The sequence below is a fragment of the Megascapheus bottae genome, chromosome 14 (genome assembly GCF_031878675.1).
Source record: "Megascapheus bottae isolate mThoBot1 chromosome 14, mThoBot2.hap1, whole genome shotgun sequence".
NCBI lineage: Eukaryota > Metazoa > Chordata > Mammalia > Rodentia > Geomyidae > Megascapheus > Megascapheus bottae.
In genome coordinates, this window is record NC_143522.1 from 31,698,705 (window position 1) to 31,716,985 (window position 18,281).

An 18,281-nucleotide genomic window follows, 5' to 3' on the forward strand; every position below is an offset into this window, starting at 1 on the left:
ACCACCAAGAGACCACCGAGAGTCAGACATTCCGAAATGCAAAAGCAAGGCTTTATTCAGGCCGGCTAGCTCCGGGCCTCTGTCCTACACTCCCATACAGTGGGAGCCCAGGAGGAAGCCCTGGACAGCTTTTCTACAGGGCTTTTAAAGACAAAGACTACAGATTTACATCAACACGGCAATCAGCTATTGGAGTGAGATAAGGTAGGGGTTAGGGACAGTTCAGGGCAGTGGGAGCTAAAACAAATGCCATCCCTTGAACTTACGCTTCTGCTTTAGAAAACAAATGCCATCCCTTGAATTTACACCAGTTCTGGTTAATTTTCACACAGACAGGTCAGTTCCTGGGACTTAATGGTACCACAATTCTGTTTCTTTAATTTATGTGCACTTTTGGGTCGCTCACAGTTTACATAAACAAGACGGTTGCTGCTTCAGAATGGGGGCCCTTTTTTTAGCTCTTCAGTACTACTTTCATTTTCCTAGAAGTCTCATTTGCTGATTCATAACTTCTTTTAAACAACTAATTTCTGCCATCTCAGCAGCAGTGGGAGGAGGAGATGCTGTGGTATTTGCCGGATGTGAAACTAGACCTGCGTGCTCCTTGGCCCACTGTCTGCTTCCATGTGTGCCTAAGTCTTCATGTGCTTGATTTACTTCCCCCTTGGACCTACTGCAGAGTCCCTGCGGAGGCCACCACCCAATCTCCCCGGGACCTGCCCTAGAGACCATCACCCCGTGTGCCAAGCAAGGTGTCCAGGCAGAACGGTGGAGTGGGGGGCCAGGGCCCTCTGACCAGTCGATGGTGTGCTGAGGTGAACCGGAAACCAGTCCCATTCACAAGAAGAACCCTAACCATGGAGCACTAGACATGACCAGGAAGCAGAAGACTTCCACAGCAAACTAGCAAAACCTTTAAGAAGATCCCATGTTTATGGATTTGAAAAGCTAGTACTGTAAAAAAAAAAAAATCGGCCATATTACCAAAAATGAACTATAGATTCAATGCAGTCCCCACTAAAATTCCAGTGGTATTCTTCACAGAACAAGAAAAAGAATTCCTAAATTCATGCGGAAGCACAGAGATCTCAAATAGCCAAAGCAGTCCTGAGAGAAAAAAGAAAGTTTTAGGCCAGTGCTGGTGGTTTATGGCGACTTAGGGCCAAAATCTGAGGATTGTAGTTCAAAGCCAACCTAGGCAGGAAAGCCTGTGACACACTTATCTCCAGTTATCCAACAAAGAGAAGTGGCAGTGTGGGTCAAGTTGAAGAGTGCTATTCCCCCCCTCTGGACCTGGGCGTTGTCCCTGATCTATAGCTCAAGGCCACCACCCTACCCCTTGAGCCACAGCACCACTTTCAGGTTTTTTATCTGGTGGTTAATTGGAGGTAAGAGTCTGTTCTTCCAGCTACAATGACAGATACAATGAGATCCTTTGTCACTGGGGAGGCAATGTCCTGGGTCCAAAGTCTGTGGCTCAAATTGCCAAGCTGGAAAAGGCAAAGGCTAAGGAACTGGCCACTAAGCAGGGTTAAATGTGCAATGTTGATTTCTCTGTACATGAAGATAATAAAACTGTCCTTCCTCCAAAAAAAAAAGTCTCATTCTTTAGTGCCTGGACTGGCTTTGAACCACAATCCTCAGATCTCAGCCTCCTAAGTAGCTAGGATTAGGTGTGAGCCACCACGCCCAGCTAGAGTGCTATTCTTGAGCAGAAAAGCTCTATGATAGTGTCCAGGCCCCCAGAACTAGCACATGCCTCACTCGTATGTGTGCCTGCACACACAGCAATCCCGGAGTTATCACCATATCTGATTTTATAATATAACAGAACCACAGGAACAAAACCAGGATGGCATTGGCATAAAAAGTGATACATGGACAAATGAAATAGAGTAAATAGAAATGAACCTTTACAACTATGACATCTGAGTTTCACAAAAGTGCCCAAAGCATCTGTTAGAGAGAAAGACCACTTCAACCAAGTGTGCTGGGAAAACAGTATCCATGTGTAGAAGACTGAAGTTAGACCCCCTTTTTGTCATTGTGTACAAAGACCAAAGAGATCAAAGACCTCAAAGCTCAAAGAAAGATCTGGAACTTTGAAACCACTAGAGGAATCCTTCAGGATACTGGCACAGGCAAAGATGTCCTGAATAAAATTCCAAGAGCTCAGGAAATAAAAGCAAAAATTGACAAATGGGATTGCATCAAATTAGATTCTGGACAGCAAAGAAAACAGCACAGCGAAGAAAATGTATAGCAATGATTTATCTACCTGAGGATTCACATCCAGAATAGGAGTAAAAGAAAAGTAAACTTGGTATACCGTATGAAGATTGAAGCAGACACTTCTCAATAGAAAAAAACGCAGATGGCCTATACATATATGAAAACAAATGCTCAACTTCTTTAGCTATCTGGGAAGTCAAATGAACGCTATAGTGAAGCTGGATGTGGTGGTAAAATTCCAGCCCACGGGGCCCACCAGAATTTGTGCGACTCTTCCTCAAAAGACTACAACCTTGGACCGGGTACTGATGGCTGAGGTCTGAGAACCCAATTTCCAAACTAGCCTGGGCAGGCAGATCTGTGGGATTTTTAATCTCTAGTTAACCAGCAAAATGTCAGAATTGGAGGTGTAGCTCAGACGGTAAGTACCAGCTATAAGCAAAAAAATTGAGTGGGAGTGCAAGACACTTCCACAGACACACACACACAATAGAAGGAGGTAAAGGACGGAGGGCAAGGAGCCCTCGAAGAGGGGAGAGGCAGGCAAGAGAATCAGGGAGGGCGGACCCCATCAAGGCATGATGTACTACGCATGTGTGGAAAATGTCATCCTGTAGCTTATTCATCTGTACAATGAGTTAATTATGACAAGCTTATTTATTAAATTATAATAAACATACCTTATTTTACCAGACTTGGGACTTGAGCTCAGGGCCTAAGCACTGTCCTTGGAATTTCTCGAAGCTGCAGCTCTGCCCCTTGAGCTACAGCCCCACTTCCAGCTTTTTTCTATGTATTGGTACCAAGGAATGGAATCCAGGTCTTCCTGCATGCTCGGCAAGCACTCTACCACTAGGCCAAACTCCCGGCCTCAATAAATGTAATTTTTGAGGGAAAGCAACCTTGGGGGTTCCTGAGGAGGGCAGCCATTGACAATGAGCAGGAGGACGTGGTGTGTCAGTTGGTTCTCATGCCAAGGTGGGAGGAGCAGAGCTGTGAGCTTGGGCAGCAGTGTGGGACTCTGAGTAGGTCCTGGCGTGGAGGTTGGAAGTGTTAAGATTTGGGGAGCATCCACAGAACAGGGGCCCAGCACGAGGCTGGCCAGATGCCCTGTGGACGGTGGGCTGGGGAATGCTGAGGCTGGCAGGTATCCCTGAGTACCATGCCACTATCCTGACCCAAGAGTGCCAGCCTCTGATTCATTCCTGTCCCCCAAGACTGGCAGGAAATCTTTACAGTGGGGAGGTTGAGGCCTGCCAGAGGCCTCCCTTCTCAGCCAGGAGATGGCAGGATCCTATTAGCCGCGCCCACTTGTGCATCTCCTTTGCTGCCCACCCTGCCTGGCACGATTCAGGCTGTATACCGGTTTTGCATTGTACTTACACTTAATAAATGGTTAAGTCCCCCCCATCCTCCTTCTCCTCCTCCTCCTCCTCTTTCTCTTCTTCCTCTCCTCTTCTTCCTCTTCTGTCTGGGGTTTGAGGAGAGCTCTCCCACTTGAACGACAGCACCACGTCCTGCTTGTTCTATGTATGTGGTACCGAGAAATCGAACCTGGGTCTTCGTGCATGCTAGGCAAGTACTCTACCACTAGGCCAAACTCCCGGCCCAGATTTTTCTCTTTCTTTCTTTCAAGGAACTCTGCCTCCATGTTGAATTCTTTTCTGAATTGTGTCCATCCTGCTGAGCATTCTTACCATTTCCGTTTAGTCACAGTCTACGTTGCGGCGCTGTCTGCAGCTCGCAGTGGGGTCGTGTCAGTGTTGCTCTTAAATGAGTCAGCCCACTTAATCAGATGGGCTTGTTAAGTATCAAAGGAATTATTTCAGCATCAAGAAGTTGTTGCACAGCATTCTTCCAACTGTGATGGTACTACTGTACAGGGTAGTTTTAATTGCCTTCTCTCCCTTTGCAAAATTCCTTGTCCACACACTTTTTTTTTGGTCCGTCATGGGCTTGAACTCTAGGCCGGGATGCTGTCCTTGAGCTTTTCAGATCAAGACTAGAGCTCTTCCATTTGAGCCACAGCTCCACTTCTGGTTTTCTGGTGGTTCATTGGAGATAAGAGACTCACAGACTTTTGTGCCCAGGCTGGTTTTGAACCGTGATTCTCAGATCTCAGCATCTTGAGAAGCTGGGATTGCAGGCGTGAGCCAGTGCGCCCTGTTTGTCCATACTGTTGAAGAAGTGCCAGGTCTTAGTGGTAGCAGGTGTGTACCCTGTAAAGGCAGTGTTTGACAAGGGCAGAGGGCTTCTCGGAGACCAGCACTGCCTCCTGTCCACGGGCATGTGCAGCAGGTGTTCCAGCAGCAGGTCATGGTGGGCAGAGCACACGTCCTGCATCTGTGTCTTGCAGGGGTGTGTGGTGCCAGCCGATGGGCATCGATGCACCAGGCATTGGGAGGCCATCACTCGGCTAGCAGGAGACAGGAGAAGGCAGGATTGGCTCGCTCAGGTGCAGGGGCAGCTCGGAGGCCACCAGAGCAGAGCATGAAGAACGAGCCAGGCGTGTGCGCAGAACTTGATTTACACTAGCAGGCACCGGAGGGCAAGGGCCAGGCCCTGCATGTGGGGATCCACGGAGAGGCTCTGAAGAGGGGTGTGGAACGCAGCCCTCATTCACAGTGGCTCTTGGGAGAGGCATGGGAGCCTGTGTGGCCAGCACAGAGCGAGGGCAGGACCTGCCTGAGAGGCCAAGCAGACCCCTCAGCGGGAGCCTCAGCCAGGTTTGGACATGGGGGAGCAATGTCATTAGTGGCGCTGGCGAGAGTTAGCTTCCCTTGCTGACTCCTGAGGAACTGACTGGGCTGCAGAGGGGGGCCCAGGGTGCAGGGCCACTGCTGGAAGGCCCTAGGGAGATGCTGGAGTTGGCCGGTGGGGCCAGAGCAGGCCGGCGAAGGGAGTCGAAGCCCTCGGCCACAGCATGCAGTAGGCTGTCCCCGTGTCCCAGGTCCAGGGTCCCCATGCCAACCCTCCTTGAGGAAAGGGGCTTCATGGGCGAGGCTGAGCGTCCTGAGATGAGAGCCTGGGTGTGGCGTGGTGAATACGAGAGACTGACTAAGATGGGAGCTCGTGAAGATGGCTGCTGGGGGAAGTGCTTTTTCTGTGCTTTTCTTGGTTTCTGCACAGGTGACTGACCATGGAAAGCAAATGAGATGATGGAGGATCCTCACGGCTGGACCCTCTCCTTTCCTGGGTAAAGGGCCTTCGTAGGTAGTAGTGTGACTTGATTGACTAATGTCCAGTCAGACTAGATACACACAGTCATACTTGCTGATTTTCCACCTGCCAACTTGTCAGTTTCTATTGGGGGTTAAAGTCTCCAACCCTAATAATGGGATGCGGTAGTCTTTTTACATTCTGTCAACTGTGCCTGTGTATTTTAAACTCGGGTCAGTGTGCAGTAAGGGTCAGCATGTATTCTTGAAGAATGTCCCTTGTTATCACCATGAAATGTACTTCCTTACCCTTTAATTGCCCTAGTTCTGAGGCAGGGCTGCCCCTTAGGTGAGGCCCAGTACGTGGTTGGTCTGTGAGCTCAGAGTCGTGGTGGATGGAGGCAGGGGAGTTGTCGTGAGCAGGTATCCAGAAGGTGGCTGCCCCTGTGCTTTCTGTTCATGTGTGTCTGCTTTTTCTTCTCTTTCCTTCTACTACATGATGTAGCCCGAGGCCCTCACCAGAGGCCCCCGCTGGCCCCACAGACTCCACACCTTTTGCTGTATAATCCCTCTTCCATCAGAAGCTACCCAGTCCATGGCAGAGAAACAGACTGAAGACTAGCTCTTTGGCCACTTGTACACTGGCCTGTCCTTTTGCTGCATTTGAGGAGCTCTTCATATGGTCTGCATGTTAGGTTCTCATCAGTAATACGATTTACAGATATTTTCTCACAGTATTTATAATTGATTTTAGTTATTGGTAATGTCATTTGGTGAACAGATTTTTAAATTTTCATTTATTTGTGCTGCCTGGGTCCTGCCCCTGAGGCTTTTATTTATTTATTTATTTTTGTCACTCCTGGGGCGTGAACTCCATGCCTGGGCACCGTCCCTGAGCTCTTCAGCTCAAGGCTAGCACTCCACCACTTGAGCCACAGCTCCACTTCAGGCTTTTTGGTAGTTTATTGGCAATAAGAGTCTCATGGACGTTCCTGCCTGCGCTGACTTTGAACTGTGATCCTCAGGTGTCAGCCTCTTGAGTTAGCTGGGATGACAGGTGTGAGCCACCAGTGTCCAGCTTGTCCCTGAGGCTCGTGGTTAGTGCTCTGACATTTGAGCCACAGCTCCACTTCTGGTTTTGATCATTAATTGATGATGAGCATCTCATAGACTTTCCTGCCTGCGCTGGCTTTGAACCGACGACAGGACCCCTGGTGCCTGGCTCAGACTTTTTAACAATGATGGAGTCCAGTTCAAAAGTCAAAGAACTCATTACCATATTCAAGGCTGTTAAAATTTGCTCCCTTCTCTTATTTTAGTGGCTTTGTATTGAGCCATCCACCTGTTTCCTATTAGTATTTGTTGATGGGACGAGGTAGGTAAGGACCCTAACCTACAACCAGACTAAGAAGCTAAAGCCGGGACCCAAACCCAAGGGACTTAAAGAGTCATTAAAACACTGTAAGAGGTGAGCGTGGAAAGTGGTGTCCTCATGATACCGCTGTCCGCGGACAGCGTCTCCACCCGGCCCCATCACTTCCCAGTAATGCCACAGATGTGGCTCTTTCAGTCATTAATCTATGGATGCAGTCAGTGTCACTTCCCCAAAGCCCACCAGCTGGTAATCCAGATGTTAATGTGGATTCAAAACATAACGCAGTCATACTGATTGAGGAATATTTTATTTTAAAAATGCTTGCTTAGTGACAGCTCATCATTGTTGACAGAGCGCTGATTTGTATGTTTTGAGGTCACGAACTCCTTGTCAAAATGGTAGGGTAGATGTTTGCAGTCCAGGTGGACTGAGAGCTCTTGGAGGAGCCCCTGTGTTCAGGAATGGACCTGAGCTAGAGGAGAATGAGAACAAACAACCCTCTATGGAGGCAGAAGCCTCCAGAATCCTGGGCCCTGCCCTCCATTCCAGCATGGCCCCTTCCTGGGGCTCTTTTCCACGGGGTGTCAAAGTGGTACATTCAGTTTTTGAGTCTTTATATATTCCAGAGGTGTTCCAGGGAGTTAGGACAGCTAGTGGCTGAGAATGATGGCATGCGCGTTGAATCTGGAAGAGTGAGAGCGGACGGCTTGGGTCACTCGGCAGGGTACTGCCGACCCGCAGTGCCACAGCCCGTGGGAAATGAGCCCCATTCTGAACCACCAACGCCTCAAAGTCCCCGTAACCCAGCTTCCCAGCAAGACCCCAGAGTCTGCAGGCCCCAGCAGAAGTAACAGTGCAGCTGCCCCTTCTTTATTTTTATTTTTATTTCTGCCAGTCCTGGGCTCGAGCTCAGGGCCTGAGCACTGTCCTGAGGATTTCTCAAGGCTAGCCTTCTACCACTTGAGCCACAGCACCACTTCTCGCTTTTTTCTTTGACTGGTACTGAGGACTCGAACCCTGGTCTTTGTGCATGCTAGGCAAGCACTCTACCAGTAGGCCACACTTCCGGCCCCATGCTCCTCCCTCTTGGGCCTGCCCTTCTCCCTCTTGAGAGTTCACTTTTGCTTCTCTCTAGTGGTTTGGTCATCTCTATGCTCAACGACGAGATCTTTCTCTGAGTAGACCGAGAGCCTTCTGACCCCATCCTGGGGACCCGGTCCATTAACAAGATGAATAGCTGGCCAAGATTCTCTCCCATTCTTCAGGTGGTCTAGCCACTCCAGCAATGCTTTCCTCTCCCAGCAGAAGCTGTTTAAGCTGATGTAGCCCACTGGTCAGTATTGGTGATATTTCCTGAGCTATGAGAGTCCCGTGGTCGGGGTCACCTTGCTGTGTTCTTATCTGTTCCTTTCTGCTTGGTGCTCATAGCTTCCGAATCCTGGATGTGGCCTTTGCTCCATTTTGAATTGCTTCTGTGCATGGTGAAGGATGAGGATCTTTGTGTCAGCCTTCTACGAATGGGGGTCCACTTTCGCAGCACCATTGGTTGAAGGGGCTCTATTTTCTCCACTCTGTGTTTTGGGGACCTTTGTGGAGGGCCAGAGGGAGATGGCTGTGTGTGTTTATCTCTTGGTCAGTTTGTGTGCTGGTTTTCACCAGTGTCATGACACCTTTGTTGTCAGGCGTTGGTCATCAGGCACTGTGGCAGATCCAGTGGTGCTGTTTCCGCTCAGGACTGCTTTTGCTATTTAGGGGCATTGTGCTACCATGTAACTTTTTAGAATTTCTTTTCTATTTTGGTGAAGCAGGTCGTTGTTACTTTCAGGTGAATTGCATTAAATCTGTAGGTAGCTTGTGGCAAAATAGACAGTTTTACAATAGTATCACCAAAAGAATAAATAAGCTAATCAAATGAAATGCAATTGGCTAATAGATAAATGAAGAAAAATTCATCATCCATATTCAAAAGTTAAATACAAATCAAACTGTTCGGAGATTTCATCTCACCTGGGTCAGAATGGGCATCCTCGAGCCTCATCAAATGTTGCCAAGGACATGGGGAAAGACCTTTAAGTGCTGGGGAGACATGTGTTGTGGGTCCACTCTGGAGTCAGTATGGAGGTTCCTCAAAAAGACGGAAGCGGGACCCTCACAACACCCAGCAGTGCGTCTCCTACTCAGGCTCTGAATGTGAATACTCCATCTTTGTTCCATCACAGTGGCCCTGCCACAGAGCCAGCCCGAAGGCCCTTTGACCATCAAGAAAGTAAAACGTTACTTTCAAGAAAATGGATGGAACTGGAGATGATTAGGGTAAACAAATTAAGCCAAATCAATCTGATACCCTGCCAGGTGGCATACACCTGGAATTCCAGCTACTCAGGTTCAAGCCTGGGTCAGGCAAAAGCACAGACTCTGAGAACACAGAGCAACAATCAGACAAAACAAAAAAGAAAGCAAAAGACCTGGAGTCATGACTCAAAGTGGTAGAGTGCTCACCTGGTAATCTTGAAGCCCTAAGGTCAACCCGTAATAAATCAAAAACAAATATCATGAACACGTGCCTTTATCATACACAGGATCTGGATTTCTAAAAGGGTATGAAAGAAGGCTGGGCGCTGGTGGCTCACGTCTAATTCCAGCTATCAGGAAGCTAAGATCTGAAGATCAACTTGAAGCCAGCCCACATAGTGACAGCCTGTGAGACTTATCTCCAGTAAACTACACAGGCATGCACGCAGCACCAGAAGTGGAGCTGTGACTCAGTGACAGTGCTAGCCTTGCACAAAAAAGTTCAGACAGCGCCAGGCATTGAGCCCCGGGACTGTGACCTGTAGAAGAGAGGCAATTGGGAGAAGACAGCAGGAGGGAAGGGACAGGAGAGAGGTGGGAGACATGTGATTGAGGTTCATTCCATGCACATATGAAAATGTAGCAAAGCTACATTCAGACAGAGCTGTTGACGATGTGTTCAGACGCCCGTTGAATGTGAAATCAATTGCTGGGCTGGAATGAGAGCAGTTAACAATGACCAATGTGTGTATAACACCTGACTAAAGAGGCAAATACTTTTTAGCAGTTACAAAATAAAAAAGGGCAGGGAGGGCTGGGAGTTTGGCCTAGTGGTAGAGTGCTTGCCTAGCATGCACAAAGACATGGGTTCGATTCTTCCAGACCACATACATAGAAAAAGCCAGAAGTGGTACTGTGGCTCAAGTGGTAGAGCTCTAGCCTTGAGAAAGAAAGCCCAAGGACAGTGCTCAGGCCCTGAGTACAAACCCAGGCCTGGCAAAAAAAAACAAAAAAACCCAAAAAACAAAAACACATCAGGTGCCAGTGGCGCATGCCTATAATCCTGGCTACACAGGAGGCCGAGATCTGAGGATCGTGGTTCAAAGCCAGCCAGGGCACAACAGTCTGTGAGTTGTTTTTAGTTACCACCAGAACACTGAAAGTGGCTCTGTGGCTCAAGCGGTAGACTGGTAGTCTTGAGCACAAGAGCTCAGGGATAGCGCTCAGGCCCAGAGTTCGAGCCCTGCAACCAAAAGTTAAAAACAAAAACTACCGTCTACAGAATTGAATACTGAAGTAGAAAAAGAAGCCTACTTGAGAAGATTTCACTCCATAAAAATGCCAGTTCCCCCAAGTTAGTGCACAAATATAATACAATGCCAATTAGAGTCTCAACAGGGGATCCTGTTAGAATTGTATGAAAGCTTCTTAAAAGCTGTACAAATGAACAAATGTCACCCGTGAGGAGCCTCCTGCTTTAGGTGTTAGTGTTAGTTAGGTGTTAGTTACTTAGATTGGAACATCAGAAGCTCTTAAAGAAGATACGAGCATATTTGCCTATCCATTAGAAAAGAATCTATGGCAAATGATATAACTAGTTGCTGGATAGATTGGATTGAATAAGTTGGTGCAAATGACAGGGCTAATAGCTACTAAAATATTCCAAAAATCAAGCAGATACCCCAAATAACTTGGTTAAAATAGCTAGAAGTCTTTAATCTTCCCTGTGGAGACTGCATTTCCCCCCCCCCCCCCCCCGTCACATAGTAGAGTGCAGTGCAGGGTCTCCCTTTCAGCAGAGTTTTTATAGGCAAAAATTACATGCAGGGGGCTGGGACTTTGGCCTAGTGATTGAGTGCTTGCCTAGCATACACAAAGAGCCGGGTTCGATTCCTCAGTACCACATACATAGAAAAAAAAGCGGAAGTGGTGCTTTGGCTCAAGTGGTAGAGCTCTAGCCTTGAGAAAGCCCAAGGACAGTGCTCAGACCCTCAGTTCAAGCCCAGGACTGGCCAAAAAAAAAATTCCATGCAGGTGGTGTGTATGTACAAGGAGGCAAGCAAGCAGATTTACAGAAAAAAAATATATAATTAGTGATTACAGCTAGCAAACAGGTAGTAAATGTGTTTACAGATAGTAACTACCATTCCAGTAAACACGAGCAGCACAAAATTTACATCCTAAACTTCGTGGAGCAAAACAAGATTTGTCCCAAACTACTCTCCCTCTGTCCCTTTCTTTCTCGTTTGCTAGTGTCCCCATCTGACTGGTTAGGTGACTGTCCTGATACCCTTGTCATCCCCAGGCTACTACAGATACTACATGAGTCTTTCATACAATAATTGTGAGGAAGGGGCAGGAGTTTGTGGGTGTCCCCGGGCAGCAGATGTGGACAGGTATTCTGTGGAAGAGCAAATCTAACAGCCACCAAACCAGAAAGGTGCTCAAGTCCCTTGGTAGAAAAGGAATTAGGGTGGTGAGCTTTGCTCCCTTGTGTTGTGCCATTTGTTCCTAGACGGGTGGAGGGAGAAATACGTGCCGCCGGTGGACTTAGGAAGCCATGTCTGTGGGAATTCACAACGGGCACACCCTCAGCTCCAAGGTGAGTGAGGCCACTCACATGCAGAGGTGAACTCCCAGGGTGGTACACGCCCCTGGTCAGGTTGTGGGGAGCAGATCTTCACAGCCAGCACCAAGAACTCTTGAACCACCGGAGAGGGATTCACTGCAAGGCAAACCAGAAACGACCCCACAGGCTCCAGTCCTGTCCCGCTGGACCCAGCCCACACAGCAGCCAAGTCGTAGAGTCTGCCACGGGCCCTTCAGCACGTGAATCCATAAAGAAAGCGGGGCATAAACACAACAAAATAAATATGTCCTTTGCAGGAAAATGGATGGAACTGGAGATTATTAGAGTAAACAAAAGCCAAATCAGACAAACATCCTGTCACGTGGTACACACCTGGTTTCCCAGCTACTCCAGTCCAAGCCTGGGCCAGGCAAAAGACGGACCCTGCCTGAAAACTCAAAGGAACAGACAGACAAAACACACACACACACAAAAGAACAAAAACTCACAAGCAAAAGCAAAGCAAAAGGCCTGGAGACAATGCTTATCTAGTAATCACAGGCCCTAAGTTCAACCCTGAGTGGCTCAAAAATAAAAAGATAATAAAAGAGATGAATGTCACATCACATGTCTCTGCCAATGCTGAGTCTAGGTTTCTTTATAGACATGAAAGTGGGCCTGCTGCCTGGTCCTTTCGTGAGGTTTGTTTCTGGTGTTTGTTTTGTGTGCTGGTCCTGGAGCTTGAACTCAGGGCCTGGGTTCTGTCCCTGAGATTTTTTTTTTCTCCATTTCTGTTTTTTTTGATGGTTAGTTGCAGATAAGAGTCTTGTGGACTTTCCTGCCAGCGCTGGCTTTGAACCGTGATCCTCAGATGTCAGCCTCCTGTGTAGCTAAGATTAAAGTGCACTTTTGTGAGTGTTTAAACTGGTAAAAGCAGCCAAACACAGTTCCTATCTGATACAATTACGCACTTTAAAAAGTTAATATAAGCCAGGTGTGGTGGCTCCTGCCTGTAATCCTAGCCATTCAGGAGGCTGAGATCTGAGGATCATGGTTCAAAGCCAGCCAGGGCAATACAAAGCTGAGAGACTCTTATCTCCAATCACTCACTAGAAAAGGGGAAGTGGGGCTGTGGCTCAAGGGTAGGATGATAGCCTTGAGCTGAAGAGCTCAGGGACAGCGCCCAGGCCAGAGTTCAAGCTCCATGACATCCCTCCCCCCCCAAAAAAAAAGTTAATATAAGACAGAGCGTGGCCTAGTAGTAGAGTGCTTGCCTAGCATGCATGAAGACCCAGGTTCAAATCCTTGGTACCACATACACAGAAAAGGCTGGAAGTGGTGCTGTGGCTCAAGTGGTAGAGCTCTAGCCTTGAGAAAGCTCAAGGACAGTGCTCAGGCCCTGAATTCAAGCCCTGGTCTTGGAAAAAGGAAAAGGAAAAAGGAAAAAGTTTATATACATAAAACTAACCAAGTGGCAAGCCCCATGAGGAATACTGAAATTCAAAACAAGGAAGCAACGAAAATAACATCCTCGAGAGGGCTTGTGGTTGTGAATATTTGCTTCCAGGCTACTTACTCAGCTTTTCCTAGATTCAAATGAACTCTTGACCCAGGCCAGCTCACCACCACTCCACAAAGCCCAAGCTTGCTTCTAGAAGCACAGATGCTAAGCTGGATATGATGGTTCATGCCTGTAGTCCTGGTTCATGGCAGGCTGAGGCAGAAGCATCGTGGGTTTGAGGCCAGCCTGAGCCACATAGCAAGATTCAGTCTCAAATAAATAAAAAAAAAGTGTTTCAGTTATTAGAACTCAAGCGTCAAGCTTGTGCTGGGCAGAAGGTCATTTCACCATTGAGCTTTTTGTTTTGTTTTTGGGGTTTTTTTGTTGTTTTTTGCCAGTCCTGGGCTTGAGGTCAGGGCCTGAGCACTGTCCTTGAACTTTCTCAAGGCTAGAGCTCTACCACTTGAGCCTCAGCACCACTTCTGGCTTTTTTCTATGTATGTGGTACTGAGGAATCGAACCCGGGTCTTCATGCATGCTAGGCAAGCACTTTAACCACTAGGCCAAACTCCCGGCCCTTCACCATTGAGCTTTAAGGGATACAGGAAAGGGCCGGACCACCCCTGAAGTCAAAGCCAGCTCAGGAGAGAGTTGAGCCCCCGGTGAGGAGAAGAGCACAGATCACAGAGGCCTCCTTTGAGACCTGGTCGTGATAATTCTCCAGATTCCAGTTTGTATTGGAATATATATTAGTCTGTTATTCACTTGTCAATGCTCCACCTCAGAGAAGCAGTGTGACGTTACAGGACTGCCTAGACTTGAAGGGTATCTGAAAATGGCCTGTGCTTAGAATATCTGTAATCAGGGTGTGTTGAAGTGGGTATCACGTTGAGCTGCTGCTTCTGGGGAGTTCCTGGAACAGTGTGTGTGGGGAAACGGTCGCTGCCCACCAGTGGTCACGCTGCACACTGCAGGCCTTCCCTCCAGTCTAGGCAAAAGGAACAGAATTCCCTGCCCACTACCCACGGTAGCCTGGCTACTTCAGGAACAGACCAACAATGGAAAGCCCCAGTGGGGTCACTGCAGGGCGGAGTGGGGCTTCCAGTGGCACAGAGGCACTTTTTTTTCCCCCAGTCCTGGGGCTTGTACTGAGGGCCTTGGACACTTTTTGCTCAAGGCAAGAGATTTGCCACTTGAGCCACAAGACCACTTTCAGCTTCTTCTGTGTATGATCTATCCCACTGGGCCACGCGCCCAGCCCACCCAGGCGCCTTTCTTAGGATCTTGGACAGATGTTACGGACTCAGGACCCTGTGCTTGCGTGGCAGGTGCTCTAACCAGATCTTGCCCCGCCCTTTCTTTGTGCTTGCTCTTGAGACAGGGTCTGGCCTCTGTCAGGACCTGCCCGGGACACGATCCTGCCAGCTTGGCGCATGCCAGCACCACCAGATGCTGGTTGAGAAGGGGTCTGGTGACCTTCGGGGCCAGACTAGCACCGATCATGACCCTTCCCATCTCAAATAGCAATTTTACAGTCATGAGCCTGTACCTGGAGCCAGCGGCTCACACCTGCAATCCTAGCTACTTAGGAGGCTGAGATCTGAAGACGATGGTTCAAAGCCAGCCTGGGCATGCCGGTCTATGAGACTCTTACCTCCAATGAACTACCAGAAAACTGGAAGTGGTGCTGCGGCTCCAGTGGTAGAGAGCTAGCCTTGAGCTGAAGGACAGTGCCCAGGTCCTGAGTTGAAGACCATAACTGACCAAAAAAAAAAAAGTAAAAGGCATCATCTTGGGTTCAAAAAGAACTTCAGCAGTCATTTTCCTTATGTCTGTTGTCTCCTTTTGTTTCATTTTTGCAGTCCCGGAGTTTGAACTCAGGACCTTGTGCTTGCTGGAGCAGGTCCTCTACCACTTGAGCCATGTCCACAGACCCTTTTTGCTTTAGTTTCAGGTAGAGCTGTACATGCTTTGCTCTGGTGGCCTGGATGGAAATCCTGCATGCCTGCCTGGCTTGTTGCTCTTTGGCCTGGCCCCAAACTGTGGTCCTCTGGCTCTCTCTGCCTCGAGGTGTGGAGTGCAGGCAGGGGCCCCCACGCCTGGGATTTGGCTCCCTCCCCACCAGAAACTAGAGCGTCTTTCGCTTCTCTCTGAAAGAAAAAGACTTGCAGTGTTGTGCACATTTCATGCAGGAAGAACCCGGACTGCGCTGCTGTGAGAAGCCTATAGATTCTCCCTCTCCTTTCTGCAGGCCCGTTGCCGAGCGGGCGTGCAGGTGGGGGTCATGGAGAAGGGACTTGTTTATCTCTAGAAAGGGGCTCTTGCGCTATGAAGCGTGGCAGGGCTTGCACTCAGTGTAGGCTGGGGTTCTCGCCCCTCCCCTCTGGATTCCCATGGAGCTTCCACAGCAAGGGCCCTTGCCTGCCTGTCCCACCTGTGCCCCTCTGGCCATGCTTTCACCACAGCTCTTCTTGCCACAGAGTTCTGTGCCTGGCCTGGGGACTGTCCCTCGGGTGCTGTCCCTGGTCCTAAGGTCGTGGATTCTTCCTGCATTCACCAGAATTCTTCTCAGTGCTTAATTCCTCTTTCCTAGTCCTTCTGTGTGCCTACCCAGGTCATTCTCTGTGCGTGCCTGTCCACGCCTTCTGCTGAACTTTGGGTTTCTGTTTTGTTTCTGAGTTGTAGGAGTTTTGATTCCGAACCCACACCCATCACCACATATGTTTGGTGGACATTTTCTTGTTGCCTATTCATTTTTATTACAGTGGTGAAAGTGATATAACCTAAACTTTGCCATTTTAACGATTGTGCTGTGCACAGTTCAGTCACGGTAAATAATTCCCTTTGTTGGGATAGAAATCTGCAGAGCTTTCCTTTTTGCAGTTCAAGATTTGAACATAGCCTAAAGCTTGCTAGCAAAGTGCTCTACTAACTGAGCCATGTCCCAGGCCCTTGTTGCTCTGGTTATTTTTTGGAGATGAGGTCTTGATTTGTGTGGGGGGTGGGGCAGCCTGGACTGCATGCCACCGACTTATGATAGGCGCATGCCACCACATACAGCTTTTATTGGTTAAGAAGGAGTCTCACTTTTTTTGGGGGGGGGGTCTGGCATTGGCCTTGCACTGTAATCTTCTGTCGTCCAAGTGACAGGGATAGCAGGTCTGAACCATGACTCCCGGCAAATCCCCCGTGGTAATTCACTCTCACCTTTCCGAGGCGCCACCATGCGGGCTTCCGTTGGCTGCACTTGTACAGCCCTCCACAGCACACGTGCCTTCTCCACGCTTCCTTTTCATTCTTGTTTCATTGTGCCTTCGTGTACATTTCCCCAGTGACTAGTGATAGCGGAGATGTTTTCCTGAGCTGCTTCGTTATTTGTAGAGCAAGTCGGATTCTAGCCATTCTAATCCCTTGTCTGTTTCATTTATGTATGAAGTGCTGTTACTGGGACTTGAACTCAGGACCTGGGTGCTGGCTCTTTGCTTTTTTACTCGAAGTGAATGCTCTACCACTTGAGTCACAGCTTTTTAGTGGTTCTTTGTAGATAAGAGTCCCGCAGACCTTCCTGCCCTACCTGGCTTCAAACCTGGCCCCTCAATTCCAGCCTCGGAGGAGCTACAATTCTAGGTCTAAGCCACCAGAGCCTGGCCTCTGCCCACTTTAAAGTAGGTTTATTTCCTTTAACAATGTTATGGTATCGGTTGACTTTATTTTTATTAGAGGTGATGTACAGAGGAGCTACATTGATGGGTCAGGTATTGAGTGCATTTCCTTTTGCACAGTGTCTTGGGTTCGCGCACTCCTCCGTCCCTCTCTCCTGTCTCCACCTCAGTGGTATAGTTCCCGTTGCTCAGGGTCCTTGTTGTTGAGTTCTAGGAGTGGTGAGAGTGGTGGTGGACACGGTGGTACCTTCGCCTTTCTCAGAACTGCTGGTGCTTTCCCCAGCCTGGGCCATGGCCCACAGCTGTGCCGTTGGGGATTTTCCTTGCTGATGATGCAGGGCCTCACAAGGCCACTGGTCCTTAGAGGAAGTGAGTCTCTAGGCTGACCCGCCAGATTGGCAAACATAGCATGTCTGGCATGGTCACAAGGCGGGCAAGGCGGGCTCTCCCTGAGCTCTGCTGCCCAGGGCAGCTGGGTAGCTGGGTGGCCCCAGTCTGCTGATTCTTCTTCTCCATTTGGTGGGGAGGACAGGCTCCAAGGTCATCTCAGCATCCATGCTCTGTGCCTACAACATGGGGCCCTACCTCTGCTGTGTGCAGCTCCACATACCCACCCAGCCGAACCCTTGGCCGCTAGAAGTTGCTGCGCAGGCGCCCCCTCCCCACCCAGGCCCCCTGCAGGCCCCTCCCCACCCAGGTCTTTCACACCTTCTCCCTCCCCTTGCCCTCTTCTGTTCTTGCCTCCTTCCCCCCCCCCCAGATGCAGAGAGGTCAGCCCCAGTGGAAAGGGAAAGCTGCCACGTGAGGGGTCTCGGTGGGCGCGTCCAGGGCGCTGGGGGGCTGTGGCCTACTGCCCACTGGGGGCACCGCGGGGATGCGCCTCCTGGAAGCACCCTGGCTCTGCCGGTGAGCTCGAGGCCCCTCCCGCACCTCCAGACAACCTGGGGACAGGGTCTCCCCATGGGGACGCAGCAGTGTGGGGTTCTTCACCCACCTGCCTTCCCCTGCCCGTGGGCTGCTGCACGCGGCCCCGCTGTGGACACTTGCCCTCTGTGGGCCCCTGCCTCCCCGTGTCCCGGCGCCCCTCCTCCCACTGACATCGCATTTGTCAACCCCAGGAGGGCGGCAGCCCTGTCCCCAAAGCTGAGATGTAGTGTGTACTGTAAATGTGGTATCTGAGACACAGCGGGCTGGGGCTCAGCCCCCCCCCCCCAGCTCTGTCCCCGGGCTCTGTCCCCGGGCTCATCCCCGGGCTCTGTCCCCGGGCTCTGTCCCCGGGCTCATCCCCAGGCTCATCCCCAGGCTCTGTCCTGGGCTCTGTCCCCGGGCTCTGTCCCCGGGCTCTATCCCCGGGCTCATCCCCAGGCTCTGTCCTGGGCTCTGTCCCCGGGCTCATCCCCAGGCTCTGTCCTGGGTTCTGTCCCCGGGCTCTGTCCTAGGATCTGTCTCTGGGCTCTGTCCCTGGGCTCATCCCTGGGCTCTGTTCCCGGGC